A 27,772-nucleotide genomic window follows, 5' to 3' on the forward strand; every position below is an offset into this window, starting at 1 on the left:
GACTTTGGACAAGTTTATAAAAATAGATATAATCAGCTGTGCACAGCTATCAGAATTACTTATCATATTAACAAGAATATTATGTTAACATAAAATTTAAAAACTTTAAAAGAAACTTTCGTTAGATTTAATATAAAAATCAGAGCCATGGTTAGTGGCAAATAAATAGATAGCGGAGATGTTAAAAGAATGGCTAGGGATTAGCCTCCTGTAGGAATTAATAAACATACCTCTAAGAAGAAACCGTTTTGTTTATTAAAATTTATATATTTTTTTTGAAGACTTCTATAATTTTATAGTTGTTTGTTAATGTAAAATTGTCAATAAATAATTTTTTTTGCAATTTCTTTCTTATTTTAATAACACTCTCTTTCAATAATACTGTATTTACTCATGTGCAATGCTCATTTTTGTTCTTAAAAATAGATATGAAATTTATGGGTGCACATGATATGCGGAGATTTCCAACCTGAGGGGCCAACTTCTGTACTTAACATTGTACTATATATTGTGGGAGTATTGTACTATACATTGGAGTAACAAACAAATTGTAGTATTTATTCTAATTACTTTTGATTTCACATCAATAACTTAATGTTGAGTTACTTCTGTTATGCAGGCTATATTGTAATTGCCTGTTTAAATAAATTTTTGCCATAAGCATTTTTTCTTATCTCCTCATTTCTGATCATTATAACATTCATTGTTATTCATAATCCTGCATTTTTATATATAACAAGTCGTCTCATCTAAATACATAACAATATTCATTTTGTTTTAGTCAAGTGAAGGTAGATTGTGTGTTCAGTGTATACATATACTAAGTTTTTCTAGTTTGTACTTTAAGCGAGCTTGTAAAAAAAACTTTTCCATTTATTTACGGTTGGTGGAAAATTAAAAGTTATTCACTTAGCTGAGGAAATCAGTAATTGTGCAGCAGGCCATAAATATGATATTCTGAGATTGTGTATAAGAGACAAGAAAGAAAAAGAAACTCATGGATAGAAATAGCGCTACATGGCAGAATTTGGAAGTTTCTTCAAGTAGAAGAGTAGTTGTTTTTTTATATTCAACACATATGTGAGCATATGTGTGTAACAGAAATGGCACAGTTAAAAGCTGCGCAAATTGTGAGGAAACTTCAAATAACGAATTTTAAAGCAAGTCAACGGTATGGACTATCAGTGTATATACTGTAGTGTTTAATGACAATTTAATTTTAAAGTACATATTTTAGTATTTAATTGTACAAAAAATAATAAAAATAAATTGAAAATTTTACATGCCAACTTTTTTCCCAAAAACTACATTATTTTTCGGCTGCACGTCTTACACGATGGTGCATTGTGTGCGAGTAAATACGTTATTTATTTTTATATTTATATTGTTTTATCTTGTTAATTTTTATTATAGATTTATAATTATGCATTGGAATTTATTTATATTGTTGTCATTTTCTGCTTTGGAATATTTTTCACAATATTAATTATTTTAAAATTGTAATTTATTATAGTTATAAAAAAAAAATTTTGTCAAATTGTCACGTTCTTTTTCTCCTACACTTTCACATCCCTTACCTTATTCTTTATGTTTTTAAGTTTTTTACTTGTTTATTCTTTCTTATTTGACAAAGAAATTTTTTATTGATAAAATGAAAAGTTTTTATTATACCACCTTGTGAAAAACTGAAAAATTTATTACAATCATTGAATAGCAATCTGTTGTCAGTGTGGGTTTTAACAACTGTATTTTGTTCAGTTTACCTAAAATATCAGAAGTTATTAATGAAATAAAATTTTATGTCCTTTTTACATAAAAAAAAATATGTATATGTAATTTAATAAGTGTACAACAAGTCATGTGGCGTCCACATCAGATTTTTTTTTGTGTATTGATTTATATCAATTTTAGCTGGATTAAGTTTATTTCCAATTTAGCAGAATAAATTTACAACAAATTTATTTAAAGTGTTTTTACTCCAGTTATTTGAACTTTATTTCAGTTTTCTTAGAAAATACAGATATACTCCCGAGACAATTTACAGCCATTATATTTGTTTCCCAATCTTGGAAAATTTTGTATCTGGAGTAGAGATCAGAATAAAATGTACCCAGATCCATTTTATATAATGCTTTTGCTTCAAATGCCCAGGAATACACTCCATGAGAAGGATTAAAACTTTATGAATAATTTTGTACATACCAGAAGATTAATAATTGTCCTGTTAAAAAATTAATTTGATTTCTTATTCATAACTACAATTGCTTATTTGTTGTTTATTTTATTTTATTTTTTTTATAAATTATTGATTAGTAAATAAATTAATTGTTAAATACAATGTACATTGCAAAAAGTTTTTTCTCATAACTATGAAGAAGATTTAAATGGAGTCATTAGTGATAAGAATGTTGTAATTATTATCATTACAACTTATAAGAAGACTATAATAATCAGCCTCTTTAATGCTCCATATTTAAGCTATAAGATATTTAAAAATTTCTTTCCAATCTCAACTAAAAATTAAAGTTTTGATGTCCTGCTTTAAAAAAGACATTAAAGATAATTGTTAACTTGCTAGTTATAGCAAGTATAACTACCAGGCACATCATTTATTGTCAATTTTCTTCTTTGAAAAAATGTGTGTAATCAAACCCATTGGATTTGAGTTAAAAGTTAGGTAAGTTAGAAGACATTTTATTAATAACTTGATTAATAATCTCTCTTAGAATCAGGTTACATCAATATAGGCATGTACCTAATTACTAATTATTGTTTATTAATTTCTTATAAAGTTTAATATGAATACATAATATGTAAAATAGGACAGGACCGTAGTCTGAGACAAAAATATATTAAGATTGTATGATAACAACATAAATAAAAATTATTCCTTGCAAATAACTGAGAAAAAATGCACTCATCAAAGTGTTAGTTTATATGTATAATTGGTGTGATGTAATATTGTAGCCATGTTGATACACCTGTGTTGTGTGTTAATTTCCCTAAGTAACTATTTTTCTTTGAAAAGGAGCATAGCTTTAATAGTGTGAAATGTTTATATATTTTTTCATTTCAGTATTCTATTATTTTGACTTAAGTTATAAAAGCTACACATAAAGTGATGCATTGATGATGTTACATTCTTTCCAACAACATAAGTTTGAAAAAAATGTTTCACAGATATAATTATATAGAAGTTTTCTCAACACAATTTTAAAGTATTTTTCTTAACTATGTTCAAAGCTATCTTTAATCTAACAATAAATCAGTCAAGTTTTGCCATTAGGAAATTTTTATAATTTTCTGTCTTCATCAGATATTATATGGAATGTCTTGAATTTACTATACAGAATTTACATATAATTTATGTCAGAATTTACTATACAGAATATCTTGACAGATGTTGGCAATAGTTAAAGAGATGATTCAGGACATCTAAATAAACAAAAATGTTCATGTGAACACATGTCCTATATGCTTCATTTTCCCTCTGTTTGCCATTTTTTGTTTTTTCAGTAATAATTTATATCTTAAGAACAGACTGAAACATATTAATGAAATTTGTTATATATGTAGCCAACAACATCTATAAAATAAGTGAAAATTCCAAAATGGCAGACTTTTTAAAGTTTTCAAGTTCAGCCATATATCAGCAGTTTATCAACCAATATGAAGATATGAGGTACCATTTTGTTCACAATAAAAAATTTAACATTTTTATTTAATAAAATATACAATAAAACTAATATTTACAGCAGTTTTAATGATTAAAAGATTTAAGTGATCACCATTTTGTAATTTTCAAACTTACTTATTTTTTAGAAAATGTTGTTCATTAAAACATTTGAATTTATATATTGGATACCGCTGTTCTTTGGTGGTTGGGTTTCAATTAACCACACATCTCATGAATGGTCAACTGAGACTGTAAAAGACTACACTTCATTTACATTCGTATATGTCATCCTAATTTATCCTTTGAAGTAATACCTTAAGGTGGTTCTAGAGACTAAACAGAAAAAGAAAGGAGATTATCATTACCTAACCAAACATAACCTACGATTGCCTTGCTTGCTAACCTTGTTTAATTAACATTAAATAAACACATTGTATATGTTATTTTCCAATATTGGAGGCGAAAATAGTGTGGTTTTATGGAACTATGAATGTTTATGACAAGCACTGCACATGATGGATATTGCCAGTGATTTGAATATTAATAAGTAAATGTAAAATAAATATTGTGTCCAGTTCTCATCTTAGACGAAGTGTTAGTTAGATCTTAGCTTTTTCCTGATGTTTCTATATATGGGTAAATGCAGTTGGGTTTGTGTTGGAATTTATTTATTCTCTAAGTAACTGCGAATACTAGATCTAATTACAGTTACTATCAATGAGAGATACTTTTTTTTAGAGGGTGAAAGATGCCAAAACTGACTGGAGTTTGAACTCAAAACCATGTAGGTGAAACCAAATGATCTGCTTTCATGTAGCTTGTATTAAAGTGCAACCAAATCATCCACCCTTTGATTCAGTGTTCTCTAACCCGCATCTTAATATCAGGAGTAGCTGAGTTCTACTGCTTTGCTAGGCATCATAGCTCAGCGCCTATTTTTAACTCTAAATTACAATTACTTCCAGGTTTTACTGTTTCTCCATGTTATTACCACCCTCCCTGACGGCCTTCTCTTGTAAATTACTGTTTTCGTCTTTTTTGATATCATAAAAAGAACACAAATCTAGTTTTATTATGAGAAAAGTTTTATAATATTATAAGTAGTATGAATCCTGATGCTATATTTTATACGGACGGTTAATTCTGTTGGTTGCGCTTTTGTGATTGGCAATAGAACATACATGTTTGGCCTTCCCAGCATCTTCAGTATTTTCAGTGCAGAACTGTATGCTATTAATAAGGCCTTATAATTTGCCCAACATTTCGACACATACTTGTCTGTTCATATTGCATGAGTGCCTTACAGGCAATTAGTGACGTGTACTCCAGACACCATGTTGTCTGTGAGATTCATTGTGTTATTTCTTGAAAGATTCAATATAACAACTATGAGCTTCTGCCAGATGCCCCACCTTATTAGAATTTCAGGCAATGAACATGCTGATAGTGTGGCAAAAGAGGCTTCTTCCACTAATCATGTTTCTAATGATCTTGTCTGTTTTCTGAAGAGAGTGGTCCGTGATGAGTAGCAAAGTGAATGGAAGAGGAATGCTGCCATCAACAATAAACTTTATCCTGTTAAGAATACAGTGTCAATGTGGAGCTCCTTGTGCAGTTATAACTGTCGAGAGGAGATTATTTGCTGTTTGTGAGTAGGGTACACGAGCCTCACTCATGGATATCTTGTGACTCAGACTGATGCACCCGTTTGTGTTCATTGAAATATTTCTGTTTTAGCATATGCCATAGGCATTTTCCATTTATGCTGTGTTTTTATATTACTGGGTTTTAGTTTTTAATTTAATTTTTAACATTTATTTACTACATGAGTAGTGTCTGGCTGCTGATGACGACACTTAATTGTGTGCCCAGGAAAAAAAAATTTAGATGAAAGGATTATTATTATTGAAATAGTAAAAAAAGTGTTGATTTTATCTCTAGGAAAACATAGTATTAAGTAAATTATGAATGAATGCTGTAAATTCCTTAATTCAGACCATCACCAAATAATACACACCGATAGGTAGCACTAACATTACTTTAAAATAAGAAAAATATCTTAACCTGGATTAACTGTTTTGTTTGACTTACCAAAACCATAAAAAACTTTTTTCATTTAGATTAACTGGAAATCACACTAGTGAAAACAAATTGATGTTTTTTACCCAAGACAATGTGTCTTAAGTAAATTCAAAAGAACTGTTTATATAATTTTTCACAAGGTTAGCTGAATTTGAAGTCATGTAGAGCATTTCCACAAGTTTTTCTACTTGAAAAAACTAGCAATACATATATCTGTTTAATTTAAGTAAATGTATTACCAGACAAACTGTACCGTGTGTAGGAATTCATTGTGTATTTATCTCTAATAGCCAGAATATATTTAACATACAGCTTTTTAAGTACACACAACAAAGTTTGGCAAAGTAGTATATTAATGTAATAAATAATAATAAACAAATGCATTCATTTACACAGTATGAAAATGATAGCCATTTTTCAGAATAACAACTGTCTCATACCAGGCTGATTAAGAATAACAAGGATCTCGTGCCAGCTTACTGTTGAAAGTAAGAGGGAAGTAATTACAAATTACCTGCTTTATTAAGCCAAACATATATGATTGCATATCATCATATCAAGGCTACTGAAATGCAGGTAATATTTAACCCAACACTGATAACTTCATTCTGTTCAACTCAGGGGTGGTCTGTTTAGTAAACATCATTATTCTCATAGAAAGCAAGTCAGATTGGTACCCTTATTTTACCCGAGATGCTTTGCATGTGTAAGTCAATAAAATGCTCATGAATCATTAAAAACAATTTTTGAATTACAACATTTAAATCTACATCTATACTATTATATAAATAGGGGAAGGATTTTTGTTTGTTCGGGATAAACAAAACTACTTAATCACAACCTAATTTTTACCCACGTTTCTTGGCATAACTGGAAAGGCGTTTAGATATATTTCATCTCGAAAAATCTCTAAAAATTAATATACATATATAATATATACATACATATACAGTGTCCCACGAAGAGGTATACACTTTTGATTTAGTATCGCTCGCCAATTCGCCCACCATTTGTATTAAAACTTTGCAGACCTTTTAAGGAAGGTTCTAAAAATGTTCTGTGAAAATTTCAACGTTCAGTGATTTATAGAAACAAAATGGCGGCTTTCAAATACAAATCAGTTTCAAATAAACCACATTTTTTATTTATTACAAAGTAGCTGGTAAAATTGACTAAAAACAGATGATGTGTTGTTAAACAGCTGTTAAAACTGAATAAAACAAGTTAATAATTAATAATTAGTTATAAACATGACTAATTATCTAATTGTCTTTAATTATTCTAGTTCTAATTATCATCTGGTTTTACCAGCTATTTTGTAACAAATAAAAAATGCGGTTTATCTGAAATTAATTTTTTTTAAAAAGTCGCCATTTTGTTTCTATAAATCGTAGAAGGTTGAAATTTTCACAGAACATTTTTAGAACCTCCCTTACAGGTTTGTAAAGTTTCAAGAAACGGTCTGGGAATGGGCGAGTGATACTGAATCAAAAGCGTTTACCGTTTCGTGGGGCACACGATATATATATATATAGTGTGGAAGTATACTGGTTGAAGCACAAATTTTAATGAACTGTGAGTATCACTGTGTGAGCTGGGTTTGAACTGAATGATTCAAATTAATTGGATGTTGAATAATATTACAAAAATAATAGAATTAATTTTACGTTAAATAAAATAATATTAATTAAATTTAAAAAAATTCTGTTAAACAATAATGGGCTTCCAGTGGTGACTGGGTGTGAGGTGAGAGTGGTGAGGTATGCGAGCACCTAGTGGGAGGCTAGATCAATCATCACTATCAACTAACAAAAAACGGGGTTCCTCTGGGGCGCTGTTTTGGAAGGTGCAATGGGGTGCTCTTATAATATCTCTGCAAATAATCGTCCGATTTTCAAAATTCAAACGGAGTATTTGTTAGTAGGTTGAAAGCTAACTTTTGCATGCATTAGGTACACTCTCTATCTAACAGATCGTGGTTATTCGGAAATGTATATATATATATATATATATAATATGTTTGTTTGTTATCGCATCACGCGAGAATCAACCGACCGATTACTTTCAAATTTGCAGGATACATTCGTGTTATCCCAGGAAAGGTTTTACACCATTGACTGAGGCCCTAGCTCTCTTGAAGGTTAAGATATTAAAAATATTCATTATTTCTTCGCCCCCAAGGAGGGTGAAGTAATGAATTAAAAATAAAAATTAAGGAAAAAATAGATTAATCCTTTTACTTCATTATTATATTTCTGCCACCACGGCAAACAATAAGTTATACATTTTTAATCGTTAAAGGTGTGTGTACTTTAGTTACTGTTATTCTGTTTTTTCTAATTTAGTTTCTTTTTCAGGTTTCTATAATCCTGAATACTATAGCTATTATTTTCACAACCATGAGGATAACGTACAGTGCGGAGTTTTAGAGGGTGGCGCCCTCTGGGTAGATGGGAATGGCGACCAAAGCAAGCTCTGCGGTGTTCTGGGTGCTGGTCCCCCTGGAAAATCGGGTTCGGTGAGCGAAGCAAGTTCTGCGGCCATGGGGTAGGCCTCGAGGAACCTCTGAATTGACTCCGGGATTCGCCTGGGCGATCTTAGCCCGAAGGACCAGGTTCTGGCTAGACGGGCCGCCTAGTTATTAAATAACTCCTAATTGTAGGTAGATATAAAGGAATTAAAAAATAAATAAAATTTACTTTTACAAATAATAAAAAATCCTAACATCATTTGGAAAATAAAAATAAAACTGAAAGAATAATACATACAATTAGCTCAAGTTAAAGCTAAAAAATAATTACTTGCTGTGATCAGTCCACATTGGAAGAAAAACGTTAGCTTATATTATGTCACTAATTTTCGTATAGACTGGCCGGTCAACTTTTTTTTATACTGACTATGATTGCTTATTAGTCGAAATGCTCATCTAGTTACATAAATCTCGAGATTTATTTTATACGTCGATTGTTGATAATATATATTACGTCGATGTTTATAATATACGTCGATTGATAAGTTAATATATATATATTTGTCGAACCGATGAACAAATACAATAAATTTCATTATTTAATAATAATACTTACTACGAAATTCGTAGATTACTGTACAGTTAAGTTGGCCACGTATGCATTTTGTCTTTGTTAATCAGCTTGGATCAAACACTGCAGTTTATTCAGGTAAGCTCATTTTGATTCGTTAACGTATGGATTTATTTACGTATGTCTAGGAGTTTGAATTTAGATCATAGCGGTCAGGGTTGAGAGTTGAACCTGTAAATTACCAAATCAGAGAACTTGTTTAATTTTCTCTGTCATACTATTTTATATTATTTTACGGTTATTTATTTTATAAATTAAAAAAAAATAATAAAAATCCTATTAAAAAAAAATAATAATGGTGTTTCAGATGATGCTATACAATTCATCCTAGTTGATTATCGGTTCTAAAGTTAATGTGCATTTAAAATACATTATTATTATTATAAGTGTGCGTGTGTATGTCGATTAGTTTCAGTTCGTTAAAGAATGATATATTTATTCGTGCGGAAAGCTGCTACATTCGGATCAGTTATCCATTTTTATTGCATAGCATAAAAGATAACTGGAAAGAAGAAATCCGAGCAAAAATTTGAAGAATAGAGAAAGAAATATATTGAAGAAATAAAAAAAAATAATAAAAAGAATAGAAGAAAAAAAGATATTGAATTGCATGGTATCAATGCATTGAGCATCAGATATAGCGAACAGAGAACACAGGCAATAAGCAGCAACAACACAGCGGGGACAAAGAGCATAGAGTATGTATTATGTAGTCAGTTGTCTTACCTTTTGTGGAGAGGCATAACAGTGTGGGTTGTCCTCCGGCTGTTGCAGTTGTATGTGTGTGCTTGTGTTTGTGTGTCGGTGGGCAGACAGCTCGAGCTCTCAGACGATTGACTCCAACAAACAACCGAGCTGTGTGGTGAGGCATAGGTAGATCTCGGCTTAGTCAGTTGAAGTCCAGTCCGCGAGTGGGTTCTCCAGCGAGCGGTCGTTTGTCATCCGGGAGCCTTTTCTCGTGCTGGATTTTACTTAGCCCTGCATTATAGTCACCTGGATATATTACGTCCGGTAAGTAAATAAATAAAAATTTTTATTTTCTTTGTTTAATCGTTTAATTATACGTATGTTTTAGGTTAATTTCTTACTCTAAAATTAAAATTCTTTTATTATTTTTTTAATTTTATTTGTTGGGCAATGACCTAACTTCCCACTCTTGACAAAAACGTGTTTCTACTAAATTACACGGCGTGAATTTTTCTCATCTGAATAGTTTATTGCTACATCATTACGTTAGTTTAATTTTGTATTTAAACGAAAAGTTAACGTATTACATTTTTATATTTAACATTATATAAAACAGATAATTCAATAATATTTATCATAATGATGTTTTAATTATCGTATAACGTTTATCTTAATATTTATTGAATATCTGTTTTATCATGTGATACCAACAATAATATCATTAGAGTCGTGACGTACCTTACAAATAATATTGCGATAAAATAACTTGCTGACAACGTGCGTTAACAGTTTATTGCAAGCCATGTAGAAACTACCAAATCAATAAAAACAAGATAGATTTTTATGTAAAAATGAGTATTATTTTACGTATTCTTTATTAATTAAAGCCGAAAATTGATTTACTGGAGTTAATTCATTATATGAAATTCTGTTTTATTAATTATACTAAAAAGAATTTCGGGTAAATAAAGTATCGACTACACGTAGTTTATTATTTTTGTCGTATTTACGATAACTTTAAGTTTAAAGTTCGGTTTACTTAGAAGCTTTGTAGTAGATTATCGTATGCTGTAAAATACAATTTATTTCCATATCGATGAAATTATACAATCTTTTTTGGAGTTTTAAATATTAGTTACAAATTTTTAATTTTTTTTTATCATTCCTGAGTTAAAAATATATAAAACAAGACATTTCTTAAATTTTAATGTCTTATTTCGTATTACGGAATTAAAATAGTATAACTTATATTTTTAGGGGATTATACCGAAGGTTCTTAGGTTCAAATCCTAGTAAAGGTTAGTTGGTTTTATAAGGATATGAATACTAGACGGTGGATACCGGTATACTTTGGTGGTTGGGTTTCAATTAACCACACGACTCAAGAATAGTCGGCATGAGCCTGTACAAGACTACACCTCATTTACATGTCATACATATCATTTTCATATCTCATTGTGAAGGGGGGGGGGGGTTGCTTATTGTTCATTAGTTTAGAAAAACTAATCCTATTGTCGATTTATTCTTAATAGATATATGATCCTTTTTATTGAAAATTAAAATATAAAAGATTAAAAATAACATATCTATTAAAAAAAAATTAACCTTTAAAACAAAATAAAAATAACGATTTTTCTTTTATGCGGACAATATCCTTAAAATTAGTATCATAATAAATAACATCTGATATAAAAGTCAGTTTTGTATAACAGCTGTGCTATGTAGAAGTTAAAGCGTTTAACGCTGGACTTCAGTCTATGAAATTTTGTTTCATATGTCTCGATAAAAACTGAAAAAAATACAGAAAAGTACAAGGATCACTTGCTTTTTATTTTTTTTGCATTTTTTAATAATATACTTTAAATCAGAAGTGATTATTTAAAAAATAAGAGTACATCCCTGTTTTGATAAGCTTAATTTAAAAATCTACATCGTAATTAAAATTAATCATTATTTAAAGGAACGAAATTGTAATTGAAATAAAAATATTTTCGATAAATGGAAAACCGAGGATTCAAAATCTCCAAAGTTTGGCGATAATTTGAAAATGATTTTGGTAAATTTGAGTTAGATTTTAAAAAATAGTCCAATAATAGGGATTTAGTTTTCATTAAGTTTATCTTTATTATTTTTTCAGCAACGAAATGAAAATGCGTTCATTAACAATAAAAAAAAAGGTTAATAAGGCAAACGATTATTTTTTACCATTATTATAAAACTTTCAAACTTATCAAAAAAGATATAAACTACTAGTATGAACTAAGTATTCTACATCATTAAGAAAAACTTTTCTATTTTTAAGTTAACTAACTGATTTATCTTATGTTACATGTAGAATGATGTTCTAGAATACTAATTTTAATTTTAAAAAATTGACTATTGTTAAATCAATATTAAAAAATATTCGGTGTGAATGAACGATTTGATGAATTTTTTGTTGGGCTTGATATATAGGGTAAATTGAAAATCAAATGCAAGTTTTCTGCGATTTCTACTGCTTAATCTTCAACTTAAATATTTAATTATTTTAAATTCTATAGCTTTATATGTACATAAATCCTTAGGTAGAGTTATTATTTTCATATTAAGTGGTTGAACGATTATTTATTTGTATATTGAGTATTACTATAAATAAAAATTAATTATTCCTTAATTACTATCCATTTACTATTGATTATTAAATGAATTATTCTTAATCTTTTTTGTTGTTTAAGCGCTTTCGTAGGGATTTTTTCTATATATTATATATTTAAATAAAAAATATTGTAATAAAAACGTATCTGAAAAATTAAAATATAGAGAGGTATGTTTTACCATGAATTTGAGATTTTAAATATGTTTTTATTATAGTATTTAATATTTGAATATATTCAGATGAAGCAGAATATACATTTAACGATTTAATTGTGAATAGAAATAAGTGTTGTATTCGCATTTTGTTTGGAGTATTTGATTAATACGCGTTCATTTAAAATTGCTAAATTTGCTGGTAAACTGTGCGCTGCTGTTTTTCCATGACGTCACTGTCAATTTGCATGCGCAACGCCAGCTGACTTCTTACTGTATGTTCACGGACCTGTTCTTGCAGGTAAGGTAGTATAAATTACGGCGCGACGCCGTGTCAGGAGATTGTGGTTGTTAGTCAAGTGCGTTTGGTTTGTGCAGTGTAATATACATAAAACTGTTATGTATAAGCATTTCTTGAGTTAAATTCTCTGCTATTAATCTACTGTAATAATTTTAAGAAGGAATTAAATTTAAAAATATTTTGATTGAAGTAGGTAAGGCTTAAAAAAAATTTTTTATGCGTAGACGTTTAATTCACCAATCTTCATTTATTTTATGAATTTAAACATTTATTTTATTGTTTCGTTTGCATATTTGTTGAGAAGGATTCCTCTCTTTCGTTCTTTTCCACGAAATTTTCACGCTAATAAGTGACTTACGGCAAAGTCCTTTAGCAAAAACAGCAGCATTAAGAACTTTTAGTATAGAGAAAATAATAATTTCATGAATTGTTTATGAGATTTTCATTTCTTTATCTATAATTTACCATTTTGTATGATTTTAATTGATTGGAATGCTTTGTTACCGTTGTACTTTTATAATTTTTATTTAATTAGCGACATTGTCTTACAATGAAACAAAATACAAAAGTAATCAACAATAATTTTGGTAGGCTGAGCTCACAAAAATAATAATAAATAATAAAATAACCACATAATTTTGAGGAAATTTGAATTTAAACGTATTAATCCCGAAAATATAATGTGGTTTTTTATTTTTGGTTACACATTTAGACCGCCGCTTTTTCAAGAATGGATAAATGTTGTTTATCCATTAGCTTCTTTTATAATTTTTTTTGAAGTGCCATCACCTGCTACGATCACTGGCCTCTAATGTCAACAATATACAATGAAACTTCATTTAATATTATCTAACATCGTTGATTTAAGGAAATTTATTTGTTAACGTGTCAACGGCCTCAAAATTTTATGCTTTATATTCTTAAATTTCCAGAATAACTTTTCCTAAGGGTTCTAGGCGTTGTAGAACCATCAGTTTGTAAAGAATCCAGTTTATCATTTCACCAAGAATTCAATCTGTTCTTTTCTACATAAAAGTGAAATCTTTTTTTTCCTTCAGGAGGCGTTTAAAAAACTATATTAATAAAATTAGTTTACTGGCAGTATTTACCTTAGGCGTAGTAACATAAGTAGTTTAAATTTTTAATTTTCTATGAAATATTTTGTAAGTAGGGATTAAAAAAATAGAATCGATTTATTGTTTCTTGAATTTCAGTTGGTTTGTTACATATCAATTTGAATTATTCCCAGAGTTTAACTCAAACCACCAGAAGTACCTTTATAATTTTAAAATGAAACAAAACTCTTGTTTTATTGATAATTGTAACTACTCGTATAAAAATAGTTTCTTACAAAAAGATCTTTCAGTATTCTATAAAGAGCTCATGAACTGTATTCGTCAAATTTAAGAAAACACAGCTCATAGATGCATAATAATTTTACCTAAGGAGTCTGATTAGTACGACTACTGGTAACAGTGTAGCGGAGGGGATAGTGTACCGTCATAAGTAGCAAGAAGCCAATCGTTGGTTCACTAAACCATCCTCGCCCTGCTCGTCAACTGAATTTTTAAACTTGTGACGACTGTCTAATATTCGTATTATTTTTAAAGATATAGATTTTTGTTTTCAATGGATCGTTATATTTTTCAACAGTTTTGTGATTCTTAATCCAGTTGATAAATATCTCTTAATACGTAAAAATAAACACTTTAATGTTCTTACGAAAACTTGCTAATTATTCTAGAGAAAACGTTTAATTGTTATAAAATAATGGTAATATGTATTTATTTCAACAGAATTTATTTTTGGATTCGGTTTTACCTTCATTTTTTACGGAATACGCTTTTTTCATTCGTCTATTATTTTTCTATTTTTTATTATCCAGTATGTTTAACATTATTTATTATTATTGTTTTGTTCCTGTACAGAAATATTATCCACTTTCACTTGGCAAAGTGGCCGATAACAATAAAATTAATTTAAAAAAATGGCTGGCCAAGTACTGTGTGCATTACTCTTCCGGCTACTAATAATAGAAATTAAAAGAGTTAGAGCCAAAAAAAAAAAGAAGAAAAAAAAGAGAATTATATTCTTTAGAGGTGGGGAATAAATTTTAAGAAAAACGTTTTCTAAAAATACTCAAATACAGGTTAAGTTTAACAAATTTTCTTAAGTAAAGTTTTTTCTAAATCTAACACCCTGTTCAATAAAGGCTAACTAAGAAAAATAAAATTTTCAAAAACTTTTCTGCATTTTAGGTCTAAGGTCTATAATTAACAAAAAAAATTAGACATTTCTTGATAGCTCTATATATGAAATATAAACTTTTAGAAAAATATTTAAAACAAAGGGGAATAAAACGAAAGAACAAAAAAAAATATTTCAGTTTTATGAGGTGGTGATTGACTTTAAAAAAAATTGAATTATTTATAAATGCATTGTAGATGAGAAGTTTTCTTTAATAAAGTTTTCTCTAATATACCTTTGAAGAAAGTCTAAATCTGTTTTTTCGTTATATCCCTCCACTCCATTAACAAATTAATATGATCAATACCCCATTTATAGAAATATTTGAGTCAAATTTGAAGAAAATCGGGGTTTGATCAATCTTGAAATATAAGACCAAAAGCTGTGGGACACATATACGATCATACATATATGTTTTTTTTTTCGGTTTAAATGAACAACTAATTAAGACCCTAAAACGTAAAGATTTGTAAATAATCCGATACCACATTTTTTATATCATCATACTTTCCCCTTTAATATTCTAGCTACATTCGCGGGAATGTAAAAAGCACGAATCGCATATGCGAGCAGACCACTCAGCGATGAAGCTTTAAAAGTTAGGAAATTCTCTTGAATTTATAAATTAATTTTTTAGTAGTATATATTCCAAGAGGTCCTTCTTAGTCATATGGGAATGAAAGATATACTGTCAGAGATGTCGAATGTGTTAGTTGTTTTTGTATTGAAACAAATTTCCTGTGTATTTACTCCTATGTCAGTACTGTAATCTTAATGGTTATTTGCAGGACTAACTAGGGGCATCTAAAAATGGCATAGTCATAATCAAGAATATAAGATATTCTATTTCAGTTTTACTTTTCAGGAAAATGAGGTGGAAGTGGTTTTCCATTGTTTTCTTCACTTACCCGAATATACTACTGCAAATCAATAAGCCAAGCTCAATGAAGTATTGGTGATATTCAGCCCTACAAGTGATACTTTCAGTATCTTTATAATAACAGCAATAAACACCAGTACTTTCAGAGAAAGTAAACCTGATCAGTGACTGTAATAAATAATGTAAAGTAAAAAGTTTTTTTTATGGTAAACAATGCAGTGTGCACACTATCTTCCCTCCAGTAAAGGGGAGATTTTCTTTGAATTATTTATAAATTTTAATATTACGTATGTGATGCTAAAAATTTGTTACATACGTAAGACTCTCTAAAAACAAAAAAACTGTAAAATATGAATTTTATCAGTATATTTAAACTTGAGATAGGAAAGTAATGTATTCTCTTTTTTTTGAGATGGCGTTATTATTATACAATTCATCCGTTTCGTACGTTTTAAAACTTTTGAAAGGGTTCATCTTACGTATTATTAAATAAATCTAAAGTAATGTATATTACACTTGTACAGTACTGAATTACGAAATTTTTGGTTCTGGTACTATGTTACTTGCCAGTGACGTAACTCGGGTAAAAGGCGTTTCCGACGAATATTTTCAATTGCAATGAAATACGTTGGTACTAAATATGATATATTCCGAATTTAATCAAATCAGAAGCGAGTTCGTAATTATATATAATTACCAGCAAGAATGTAGAAGTATGTATGTAAATATATTACGCATACTTCTTATATATGTAAGGCAGTAGAGTAAAATTTTGCATATAAAAAATTAGTTAAATTTTATTTTTTCTTCTTGAAGTTTTTTTCTCTTTTATTATATAATCTCTTTGTAGTATACTGTATTATCCATACAGCGTGAGAGCATTATCACACCCTTTATTAAATGTACAGAAAATCGAATATTGTAGGAGTGCATATCAATCGCTTACTAAAAAGAGTGGGGGATATCATATCGTACTATTTGGATAATAATACAATATAGTTCTGGACTGTATTCTAACACAATGAGATCATACCGTATTTATTTAACTTAACGTATTTATTTTTAGTTCATACGCAGTTTGTAGAAAATTATATATTGTCTAGTCTTTATCTGACTACCAGGGAAAACTTAAGTGAATTAATTATTATTACCGGTATATTTTTTGTGCACATAATTTATTGTTATTAATTATAAGAATTATTACATATTATTATTACTATTATTTTTTTTATTTTATTTTACATAAAATTTAATAACTTTTATCGATTCTTTATAATGATATGACCTCATTCTTTAAACGGCTGCCGTATTTTATCCGCTTGTAAATAGTATTATATAAAAAGACTGTTACTTGACACAAAGGTTAAGACCTTTATATTATAAAAGAAAAAAAAATATATGTATAAGCACAGACTTATAGTACAATCGGTGGTATGCAGGTATAGTTTCTTATGCATGTGCTGATATTTATATTTTATAAGCAAACTTTGTATGCGATTAACTAGAATTTTACCTACAATTTTGTTTAATATCATATCGGGTTAAATTAACAGATCATATCATATTCTTTATATTTTATAAATTGTTATATTTTTATAGATTTTATAAATCTCTATATCCCGTATTGAAGTTAGATTATTATTTCAAAATTAAGGTCAAAATTCGCCTAAAAGTCTGTTAAACCTATCCGTATAGAAAATTGATGTTTTTACTTTTCTGGCATCATGGCTCTAATGGTTTTTTTTCATTTCTCGACGTTTCATGACTCAGGGAGCCTAAAAAACAGAAAAAAGTGGAGAGGAATGTTTGTATGTATGTATGTATCAGTATTGGCGTGTTTAAAGCTTATTACTTTTTGAATGGATGAACCGATTTTGATGAAATTTGGCTTTTGTAAACTCATGTATAAGGGGCAATTTCTTAGTAAAAGTTTGGGGTCAACTTTTACCCAAGGAAAGGAGTAGATAGTTTCTTTGGGGTTAATTTTCTCAAAATTTTGCAAACAAATCAAAATCAGAAGTGACTCACTTTATATTATGCTCAGTACATCTACCCATTTAAAAACAAATTGTCCACCAAATACTCCCCCTTCCACAAAATCTAAAAAACCTTTTTATTTATTGCATATTTTTAACCGAATTTCTTTTATGTCTTCCTTGGCAGTGTAACATTAGTGTAAACGATCCAAAAAAATACTTTATGGCAATATTGGGGTAGGGGAGCCGATCAAAGTTTAAAAATATTAATTTTTGGAATTTTTAAAAACTTTTTTCTGTTTATTTAAACTTTTAAGAATACTGCATTCAAATTTCATTATAATTTACCCCCCTCCAACCCATAACATAAATTTTAGGTAAACTTTTATTGGTTGTACCTTTTTTAGTGGAAATTTTTAGTTTCTTCCATTTTTAGATTTAGGACAAACAAAAAAAAATTCTTAGGAGGTCATTTTAGAAGTGAAGGAGCAGAAAAAACTTAAAAAATATCGATTTTTTAAAAAACGTTTTTCATGTATCATTATTTTTCCACTAAGAAAGAAATAAATAACCAATTTCAGGAAGTATAGCAACTTTGTAATGTCAGCTTTTTCTTTATGATGTTATAATATTTTTAATTAGAATATTTAATATAGTTTTTACAATTTGTTTTAAGAGATTTCAGCCAATTGCAATAAGTATGATTTAATACTTTCTTTCAAACTCTCTGATAAACCTATTCTAAGACATTCCGTTAAAATAATTGCAAGAAACAAAACTTACTGATAAAATGTTTAGTTATATAAATCTGGTAAAAAGTGTTAATGATAATTTCTAACATATGTAGGATTTGAGGTTGGGTCTTAAAACAACCAGTATTACTGTTTTTAAGCTGTATGATATTAATAATGAACTCTGGAACGGTTGAGGAAAAATTCAAATTAATCATTAGGCATAATAATCTTGTAAAAATTTCGAGTTTTGATTTATCTAAATTCATAAAAAATTATCGGTGTTTCTTTTCTTATTGTGTTTCCCGATTTACTTCTTAACTAGCCGCCGGTCAGGGTTCGCTTCGCTCGCCCTTTCCACATAGCCAGAAAGTGGATTTTACAAATTTTCATTAAAGAAAAAAGTTAACCAATTTACGTCATTATTCACTATTTCGTTTTTCTTTTTTTATCTTTTTGATATTTTTTAATTTGGTTCGTTTTTTTAATTTTTTATGTAACTGTGTGATACTTCTTGGTGTTTTCTTTTTATATTATGGTTTTAATCAATGTTCTTTTAACTCATCAGTGCTTTTAATTGTTTATATACTTGAATTTACTGTATAAGATATGCATTTATAATTCTTGAGAAGTTTCAATTGAAACCCCTCTTTGTATGTCATTTGTTTATTGTAGTCAGATTTACTTATAGTTCCGGTTAATTGGGACCGATTGTAAATAAAAATAATTTTAACTGAAAAAAATTTTACTCCATTATATTTCGAAAATTAAAAAGATTATTATTTTTCTTTAATGAATACTCTTAATATATTAACCATCATCAAGAATATCGTAATAATTCTAATTGGAGATAATGACCAAGCCTCTAAGATATAAATCTGCAAAGTTTTATTAAAATCTGTTCAGTAGTTATTTTAAATAAATTTTGTATCCTGTTTTGTGCGAGATCACGTTATGATGGTTATATATGTTACCGTATGAATAATAAATAAAGGAACTATCCCGAAATTGTTCTGGGTGGCTTAAGGAAAACCATGGTAACAGCTTGATCAGAACAGAATCAAAAAATACATAATTAATTATTTAAAAAAATCAGATAGCGTTATAGTCCATATTAATAATTTAAAATATAGTAAACAATGAAATAACATTATAGTACGAGTAGACACTAAAAGTTACAAATTATATAAAATAAATCACAATTCAGAAGGCATTAGTGAAAATTATTTGAACACGTGTATATGTAGTTATCAGAGGTACTGAAATTTCAGGAGTTTAAAAAATTATTTTTAATTAGTATTACTTAAAATTTAATCGAAAGCATATTATTTATTATTCCTGTAAAAAAATCTCTTTAATTTTATTTTAAATAAATTTGTGGGAAGATTAAATGGCTAATTTATTAAATGGCTTTTTTATAAGCCGAGGTAATGTGCTGAGTTACATGAAAACATTTCTATTGTTTGATATGATAGAGGTGGATATTGTTATTTGTAAGAAAATGTGACTTTTCTTTTTAGCAAAGATGGAATATTCTGAAATATAAACAGATGGGAAAATGATCATATCCGGTTTAATAAATAATCTACGTTTTCCACGTCCATAGTCGCCAAACAATAATTTGACAGTCTATTCTTGTAACTTGAAAACTCGTTCTGTTTTTATTGAAGGAGCCCCAAAAGGATGATGTTATACTTCAAATAGAATATACGTGACCGGCCTTCGTGGCGCGAGTGGTAGCGTCTCGGCCTTTTATCCGGTGGTCCCGCGTTCGAATCCCGGCATGCTATCTTCACACACTGTAAGATTGTCATTTCATCCCATATCTTCTGAAGCAATACTTAATAATGGTCCCGAAGGCTAAAAAAAAAAAAAATTATGAATGACGACAAGCTTAGGATTTATTAAAAAGTTTTAAAGCAAATTGTAACCAAAAACCTTACGAAGGTAGGTGTAGAAATGTCGGGGCAAAGGTTTCCATAACTTTCCCAGCTTTGCCCTTAATAGATTTTTATCTCAAATACCCCGTACGGTTTTTAAATATTAATAACTAATTTTATGCAACATTTAGAGTACAGTTGGGGAAAAAATCAAAATCTTCAGTATTAAAAGATTGGGCCTGATTTTATGTTCATCAAATGACATTTTGCCAAAAAAAAATTATGGAGTATTAAGAAAAATGTGGACACCACATGACTTCTTTGTACGCCTATTAAATTACATATACACATTTTTTAAAATGAAGTACATAAAATTTTATTTCATTAATAACTTCTGATATTTCTTATACGTTTTTTTATATTATTTTTGAATTATTATTTATCATAAAAGTTTTTTTTTTTACAATCAGAGGTTAATAATTATTAATAAATAAATATATTTAGATTAAAAGTAAAAAAAAAAAGAAATTAGATGAAGTCTGATTCGAACCGATGTGCCTTCCTCTTGTAAGACCCAAATATTTCATTAATTAAAATTTTATTTGGCTGTAACTGTGGAACTGATGAAAATAAGTACCACTTATCGTATAGCTGAAAAGCTGTCAGTGAGGCTTATTACTACAGTTAGTAGAGTCCAAAATCCAATTTTTTTGGATTTTGGGCTTTTTTGGACACTTTTGGTCAAGTCAATAGGAATCAAAAGGGGAAGTGCACAACTAGATAATACAAAAGTCCTAAATCCAAAATTTCAATGTCCTAGGGCAAATCGTTTTTGAGTTATGCGAGATACGTACATACGTCACGCCGAAATTAGTCAAAATGGATTCAAAGATGGTCAAAATGGATATTTCTGTTGAAATCTGAAAATCAAAATTGTTCGCGATCACAATACTTCCTTTACTTCGTAAAAGAAAGTAAAAGTTGAGAAAAAATCAAAATATTATGGGTCCCGCTTAATCCCCTTGACCAAATTACGTTTTCATCATCAAAATTATACTGTATTTGGAGTATAATTGCCTAAAAAAAATATTTAATAAAGAAATTTGGTTCCCACTTGATCCCTTGCTTGCCAGCTACCTCAAACAACTAACCTTAAAAATACCTTAAAAAAATTCCTTAGGCGTGGCATTTTTCACACTCTAAAAAATCCATTTATTATCTAGTAACTGTAAGAGAGCGTAAACCTGTTATTACTATGTAAATAAAAAAATCAATAACACTTTTAATTACAGCCACAACTTAAAAAACAAAGTATTAGTAATTATAAGAAATTTAAAGTTGTTAGTTGTCTACTAGAAGATTACTTCTTTTTTTTTTTTAAAGTTCCTATGTTGTCAACATAATACTAGATGCAATTGGATCAGTTGGATTTTCAATCATGAAAATTCAAGTTTAAAATAATTTATATGTTAAATACGGGTCCTATTCAGCCCTCTTGTATTTCGGGGTTTAAAATTTATTTATTGGATTCATTATTTACTTAAATGGGTTGGACCAATTTGGTGAAATGTTATTTAATAAATCTAAAAAAACTTAGTTTACTAAAAAAAATGTTGGTAGCATGATATCCATTTTTATGGGGTCAAAAATTATGTTAAAGCTGGAGTGTGTATATGTATATATATATATATATATATATAGCGAAATATTTGTGGCAAATTTCCAATTTTTGATCAACGGGTTTTCGAGATACGAGGAAAAAAATGTTTAGTTAAGATAATGTTGACTAGCTCCCACCCCTAAATCCAATTAACTTAAAAATTTGGAATTTTAAATAATTTAAGAAGTACTTTCATATTAGTAAAACTCAATTTTCTTCAAAAATTACAAAAAAACTAAATATGACAAAAACTATCCTTCTTTTTTTTTTAAACCCAAATTTTTTGTCCAAACCGTAATGCTCTCAATGCCCCTTAAACAGAAATATTTTGAACCATTTTCGAAGAATCTCTGTTGAACCAGTCCGTAGATATTAATCAAAATACAGTCTAGTACATGTACTACGTACGCATATTCCGTAAATTTTAATAACTGTTTTGTGTTTTTTGGATTGGATTTTGAAACGTGGACATTTTCAAAAATTTCGAAACCCAAAATTCTGGCCCATCGTTATAATTTCCCTTTGTAGCTATGCTGCTGCAACAACAGTAGAGTTATTGTTGGGAAAGTAAAAATATATATCGCACGTAAGATTCAATTAAGAGGAAAAAACAGTTTCGGAAAAATGATATTAAAACATGTTTATTTTAAATAAATAGGTTAAACAATTTTAATGTGAGTTTATGTCACAGCTTTTAAAAATATAAAGATATCTATTTTAACCAGAACAGAACTAATTCTGCTTGCTATTTATATCTGTAGAATAACATTGTCATTGCTGTATTACTTTTGATACTTTATCAATGTGTCACAATTAATGCGGATTGCCAGGTTTATCAGAGGGAAAAAGGAGTGAAAACCATTTCAGTATAACGGGAAGTTTGTTCTCACCATTGCTTTCTTCACAGAGTCGATAATTGTCTAAGGAAACAACAGTTTTTAAAATCGATCTTGAGATTAATAATAGAAGTCAAATTTATTTTAAAATTATGTATTTTGCTAGCAGAAGGAAAGTATTTTTGTTAATCATTCAAAAACTGGGGTATAGGTTTCGTTTTGCATTTCTAAACTTTCCATGACCCAGGATCCTAAAAACAAAAAAAAAGGTGGAGTTAATTTTCGTACGTACGTAGGTGTATGTACATGCACTGGCGTGTTTGAAGCTTAATAACTTTTGACTGGTTAAACCAATTTTGATGAAATTTTGTACTTGTGCATGCACGCATGCTTATTTTACCATTTTTTTTTTAATTTGCTCCAAATTTCCCTCTTCCCCAAAAATTAAAAAAAGGTATTTTTTTATTTATTGCACGTCTTTAGCCGATTTTTTAAAAATGTCTTCCAAGACATAGTAGTAGTGCAAGCGACCCAAAAAATACTTTGGGGCAATATTGATGGTGGTGGAGCCGATAAAAGTTTAAAAATATAAATTTTTTGATTGTTTCAAAACTTTTTTTGGTTTTAACTTGTAATATTATTAAACTTTAAATAGTTTAGTTTAAAAAGTTTGAATACGATTAAAAGTTAAATAATAAACTTTTAGTAATACTACTACAATAAAATTTCACCATAATTTACCGTCACACCCAAAAAATAAATCTTAGGTAACGTTTTATTAGGTGTACATTTTTCAGTGATTTTTTTTTTTTTTTTTTAGTTTCTTCCAGTTAACTTAGTAGGCGCAGAAAAATCAAAAAAATTCTTGTTAGGTGATTTTGGAAGTCGGGGAGCGAAAAAGTAAAAAAAAAACGCCATTTTTTTAATTTTTAAAAATGTTGGCTTATTGATACATATAATGATAATTTTACAATGAAATTTACCCAACTCAAAAAATAAATTTTAGGTAACTTTTTTCACGTATAATTATTTTTCACAATACAAGAATAAATAACCAATGCCAGGGAAGTATTACAACTTGTCAGATTTTTATTCTCTTGTAACTGCTCAGTAGTAAGTAAAATATATTTTTCATATTATTTCATATTTTTCATACTAATAAATAAGGAAATAAATATTTTTAAAATATCGTTTAAAAACTTTGACCCAAAGTAAAGGAAGATTTTGATTGAGATACCAAAAATGGAAGTTTATTTAAAAATAAGTTAATGTAAAAAATTAAGCTAAAAATTTGTCAAGTTAAGAAAAAATTAAGTTCATTTAAAAGTATATTCAGATAATCTGCAACGTTTTTTTTTTTTACTAGTTTACAGAAAGTTTTGTGAATGTCTGTTCTAAGTACTATGTATATATATGTACGTAAGCATTTTTTCATGGTTTGTAATGAAAACAAAAATAAACACTGTATGATTCCTTCGACCGATATTTCTAAAAATGGTTGCCGATAATGTGAAGTGCTTTACATTTTTTTTATAAATTATTGCAATTTAAAAATTAAATTTTGATTTATAAAATGGGTAAAAATGTAGTATTCTCCCTGCATAAAAGAAAATATATACAATTTTTTTAATATGAAGAGATCGTATTTTAAAATTCTGTTAATGTTTTAAGTATGTCGAAAAGGATAGATTTAAATTCTTGTCAGGCTGATTTCTTTTTTTGTATACTTACGAGAATAAATTCCTGAAATTAATTATGGAAATATTTTTTTAATAAATTTTTTTAAACATAGAGACGTACTCATTTACATAAATATATATGCAGTAGCCTGTCTAAAAATACAGTAGTTGATTTTTAATTTTATACCTACACGCACACACGCGCACAAACACACATTTTTTATTACATATAAAATTCATTGACATAAGACTTCTCACTGTGTTAACGTTCCGCAATACAAAAGTCATCTAGTGGAACTGTGACGAATTTAAAAATAAGGAAGAGCGTTGAATTGGTAACGTGTATCGTGCATAATGCGGTTTGTTACAGGTGAAAACAGTAAAAAAAAGAAAAAAAATGTGAAAAATAAGATGAAGTCTTAGCTACAACAATTAATATTGTAGACAAGAGTAATGTCATTTCTACCATTCACCGATATGCTTTTCTTAATTCCGTTTTTCTTCCTTTTTTTTAATACACTTTCACGAATTTTGGTTAACATTCCTATTTATGTTTGAATTATTATTATGTTTATTCAAATGTTGTTGTCGTTTACATCAAAATAAGATATAATTTTAAATAGATTTAAATAAATTATCTATTTGATGTGTATTTAAATATTTTGATATCTATGTTAGTAAACAATATTTAATTTCAAACTATATTGTGATAAACATTTTAGAAAGTTAAGAAATGAAGAAAGTTATCAAAATCTATTGAAATTGACTAAAGAAGTTGTTAAATAGCTACGAGAAATATTTAAGAATCGTTTTAAAAAAAATAGTTGTGCATTTCGTTAGTTAACAATCATCATTAATAGATAAAGAAAAAATGGACAAAAAAGTTTTTGGAATGAAATCCAAGAACGAAACTTTAACTACTATTGTAAAAGAAGTAATAATAAAATGTAATCATAGTATTAACAAATCCTTTTTTATTATTTTTGTTCATTATGGTCGCCGGTAAGTTCATTCTTTGTAACAAACATATGTTATAAAAATCTTGAAATTTATCGATTACACAGAATTTATTACTTTTTTTATAGGATTCAGCTTTTGATTTCAAATTTTATTGTTAAAAAAAGACATGTTTTGTTTTTATTTAACACTCTTAAACATTTTATTACACTTTATACAGGCATATAAAAGTTTTAAACGACTTTCTTCGTGTTTGTATAGGACAAACTGGTAGAATTAATAAATAGCATGCTACTATCAGAATACGAATTTATTTGTTTTATTAAAATTAATCTTTATCAATTGTTTAAGAAGAGAAATCCGATTCTTTATGATATATATACATTTCTATAATACTAATATATACATTAAAAAATTAACCAATTATAACATTTATATAAAACCAATGTTCCCGAACGAATATTCTTATTATTATTACTCTTCTCTCAATTATTAATTAATTTCTAACAGTTATTATCTTTAACTTGTACTTTCGCTAAATTAATATAATTTATTTATCTCATGTTTTGGTGGTTTTATGGCATATTTTTTTTTCAGTTATTTAAAAAGTTAGTTTTCCGCTATTTTGGGATTTTACACCTGATTTACAAAATTGATATTTATTTATGTATTTTAGTTAACTTACGTTAGTGCGTTTGAACCAGCTTGAAGCTTACACCGTTATTACGTAATGACTATAACAAAATTTTAATTTTGGTGACCATTTTGAGATGAACTTGACGGCCGATCGCGACTATATATATATTTTTGTAATCTTCTAACGATGCTCAATCCGAACCGGAAATCAAAATCAAAATCCGAGACAGAAAGTGTTCATACACATACATACATATTGAATTCAATAAAGGAGTGAACGTATAAATATAATAAAACATTTCACTATGCTGGTCATATTACCAAAAATAAACCCATAATTACCGATCTCCGTAGGGGAGTATTAGCATCTCACCTTCTCAGGAGATTCCGGATTCTAGTCCCGGTTAGGCATGGCATTTTTTATGCTCTGCAATGTTTATCATTTATCAGTAACTATTATTGGGTCAGTTGTTTAAATAGATAAATAATTAATCCATTTTTAAATGAAGAAGATATTAGAGAAATCGATAAAAAAATACGAATTCATTACATTTGAAAATATTACAAATAATATTTAATAATAATAATAATATAATTTTATATACGAGCAAGTAAAATTTAATATATCATCTCTTTATTCAAGAAATATATTTTAAGGTTACCAAATAATAGATGCCATTATCTGCCAGTAGATTGAACCTAGTAGCAGCAGAATAATTCATTCTGTATTAGTGACTGATATATCTTGTAGTTTTTATATTTTTAATTATTTAAAAAAAAAAACATTCTGAAACTTCTCTATGAAATTACGACAAAAAAGGAAAAAAATAAGAAAAATTAATTTTAAAAAAAGTAGTGATAGAAAGTGCTAATCTGAACACGTAAAAACGGAGACACCAATTACAACACATCTCGTAATATATTTGCAAAAAAACTGTATACCTTAATTAACTGTACAACATGAATTAATATACTTTTGTATTCAACTCCCAAACAAACCTCTACATTTTAATTATACACACACACACACACACACACACACACACACACACACATATATATATATGTATTTATATATCCTCCACTAATATCCTTATAATCTTCCTATACTTGTATATCAACAGAGATCGGCCATTTTTATGCAATAAATAAGTTTTAAACTTTGTTAACTTTGTTAAATTGGCGACTTTTTGAAGAAAAGTACGGTATTACTTTCAGTAGATGAGGGAAATGGGGGGAGGGATGAAAATGAATTTTCTTTAAATTTTGAGGTATTAGGACACGAATATATCATTCACTTAAATTGTGGTTTTCTTATATATTTATATATTCATTTATAGACATACGTATAAAGTTTTGTGACTCGGAAATCTCCAAAAATACTTGATAAATTTCATTGAAATTTTAGATTTGTTGAACTAGTGTACCTATAGTTGTGCATGTGCAAATTTTATGAAAATTGGTTGAGTCGTTTTTGAGTTACGCTCAATTTAATTTCTAAAAAAAAATTGAGCGCAGAAGAAGCGTGGTTCATTATGATACTGCAAGTTTCTTTATCTGCAGTATTTATTATTAGCAATATTGTTCGGCTTATTCAGGAAGTGTTACTACTCTGCGATGATTAATGGGTATGTCATTTTTATTTAAGGGTTATGT

At 28.2% G+C, this 27,772-nt stretch overlaps 1 protein-coding gene across 4 annotated transcripts in view; it reads left to right on the plus strand.

Annotated features, from left to right (window-relative positions):
• Nucleotides 1-9,707: 9,707 nt before the first annotated feature.
• Nucleotides 9,708-27,772, plus strand: part of LOC142323932 (uncharacterized) — a 483,338-nt gene continuing 465,273 nt past the window's right edge. For 2 of the 4 annotated variants that reach the window (XM_075364308.1, XM_075364309.1), the window contains exon 1: nt 9,708-9,870. The gene's annotated coding sequence lies outside the window, so the exon portion shown is untranslated. The remainder of the gene's footprint in view (nt 9,871-27,772) is intronic. The other 2 variants (XM_075364305.1, XM_075364310.1) reach the window with 2 other exon arrangements.

The sequence above is a fragment of the Lycorma delicatula genome, chromosome 4 (assembly GCF_047948215.1).
Source record: "Lycorma delicatula isolate Av1 chromosome 4, ASM4794821v1, whole genome shotgun sequence".
NCBI classification, from domain to species: Eukaryota; Metazoa; Arthropoda; class Insecta; order Hemiptera; family Fulgoridae; genus Lycorma; species Lycorma delicatula.